The sequence below is a fragment of the Camellia sinensis genome, chromosome 10, assembly GCF_055761805.1.
Source record: "Camellia sinensis isolate YWXY chromosome 10, ASM5576180v1, whole genome shotgun sequence".
Classification (NCBI taxonomy): Eukaryota; Viridiplantae; Streptophyta; class Magnoliopsida; order Ericales; family Theaceae; genus Camellia; species Camellia sinensis.
In genome coordinates, this window is record NC_138970.1 from 49269302 (window position 1) to 49271899 (window position 2598).

Below are 2598 nucleotides of genomic sequence, written 5' to 3' on the forward strand. Positions count from 1 at the left end.
CCGTCGGAACAGGGCCCCCTTACCCTGAACAAGGTAAGCTACAGCATAGACTTTCGGCGAGGAGGGCAGGTCGGAAGAGACAGCGAAATGATTACCAAAGGATATAAGCAAACGTTGAAGACAAGAAGAAGGTTAAGCTTTTCTATCCCTAACCTCTCCCTCTACACATTACTTCTCTTCCTAACTTGCTCGTCGGAGGGTTCACTGGGGGATTACTCCGTTCCCCGTTGAACTTGCTTGCAGGTTATCCGGTGGGCTTGATCATTTGGACGCGGGTTTGAGGAGCTTGGACCTGCCCGATCCATTCATTGGGACGAACAGCATTATCAATATGATAAACAATTATCCTCTTCAAATATGAAAGAATAAAAGTGTAAAGATTTAGAGCGTGACAATTTTATTTTATTTTATTTTAATTTTCTCATGATAAGCAGTGACAACTTAATTAGTTGACAAAAGTGTCAAGGGTTTTATTTTATTTTACTAAAACAAAAAGAGCTAAAAAAAAAGTCAAAAACCAACTTTTAATTCATTTTGAGTCACATCATCTCTTATATTTTTTACATATTTTTTCAAAAAAAGTCAAAAAATTAATTTTTAACCATCTTTTTCAAAGTAGACATTAGTTGAAAAGAGAATGAAAATAACAGTAACCTTTGCAATTTTTTTTAAAAAAAAATAATTCCACTTTTTAAACACGAAAAATGCTAGTGACTATCTAAATAACTATCATTAGTCTCAATTGACCTATAAAAAATACATTAAAAAATATACAAAAATATTTTGTAATATATAAAAAATATCTTCAGATTTTAATTTTTTGAAACATTTTTTCTCCCAATTTAATTATTATTAGCATAAACCTTTCAAACTCTTCACACAAATATGTCATAAATATTATTAAGAAGGGAAATACTATGATATACACTCATATACATATTATAATTATAAAAAAAAAACATAATTTTATACTTTTTGAATTATAATTAAAAAAATAAATATTATACTAAACACAGCACGAGATATAATTAAAGATCTCATGAGTTATAATTAAAATAATATCATAATTAAATAAACAAAATAGTCATAATTAAAGAAAAAATAGTATAATTAAGAGTACATACAATATACCATTTCAAGGGTGTGTATATTAAAAATTCCCTAAGATTATATCCACTCTTTGTGGGTGTTTGGGAAGGGAGCGAGGTCACTGCTATGCCCCTCCCTGCTGTGTTCTGCTGTGCCGTGAAACGGCACAGTTTCACCCCCTTTTTTTTTCTTCTTCATGTTCTCACATAGTTTTATCTTCTTTTTTTTCTTCTTCTTTCTTTTTTATAGTTTAGAGTTTAGGATTTAGGGTTTAATTTCACCCCCCCTTTTTTTATGTTCTCACTATGAATTAAATTTAAATCCTTAATCCTAAACCCTAAAATAAAATAAAAAAAAAAATTAAAAATTAAACCCTAAATCCTAAACCCTAAACCGTAAAATAAATAAATAAAATTTAAGAATTAAACCCTAAATCCTTAAAAAAAAAGAAAAGAAATTAAGAATTAAACCCTAAACCCTAAATCCTAAAATAAAATAAAATTAAAAATTAAACCCTAAATCCTAAATCCTAAACCCTAAATCGTAAAATAAAAAAAAATTAAGAATTAAACCTAAACCCTAAACCGTAAACCCTAAAATAAAAAAAAATTAAAATGAAACCCTAAATTCTAAAATAAAAATAATTTAGTGTGTTTAGTTTGAGTTTTTTAAATTAAATTTTTTGAAAATTGAATTTTTTGATTTTCGTATTTTTTTTGTTTTTAGTGAATATTTTTAAAATTTTAAACATTTTTTTTACTTTTTTAAATGCACCTTACTTAGATGTATCTAAAAAATAAAAAATTTGTGAAAAATATTTTAAAAAATTAATAAATACATAAAAATAAAAAATATGTACGGAATTCTCGTTTTTTTTATTATATATTTTTGGTATTTAGTGAATTTTTAAAAGGTTTCTTTCACAAATTTTTTTACTTTTTTGGTATATTTATGTTAGGTATGTATAAAAAATAAAAATAAAAATTGCTTAAAATATTAAAAAAATTCAATAAAAATAAAGAAAAATCGAAAAATAAGAAAGTAGAATTTTCTGAAAAGAGTTTTTGGAAAACTCTAACCAAGCATGTTGTAGATTTTAAGAATTAAACCCTAAACCATAAACCCTAAAATAAAATAAAATAAAATAAATTTTAAGAATTAAACCCTAAACCCTAAACCCTAAATCCTAAATCCTAAATCCTAAAAGAATAATAAAAAAATTATGCCTAAACTTTAAAATAAAAAAATAAATTTTAAGAAAACTCTAAACTCTAAAATAAAAATAAATAAATTTTAAGAAAAAAAAAAGAAAAGAAAAAAAGAAGAAGAAGATGAAACTGTGTGAGAACATGAGAGAGAAAAAAAAAAGAAAAAAAAAAAAGAAAAAAAAGATGTGATGTGAAACTGTGCCGTTTCACGGCACAGCATGAACACAGCAGGGAGGGGGCACAGCAGTGACCCCGCTCCGGTTTGGGAAGTTATTATTTTAGTAAGTTATTTTAGTTTTTG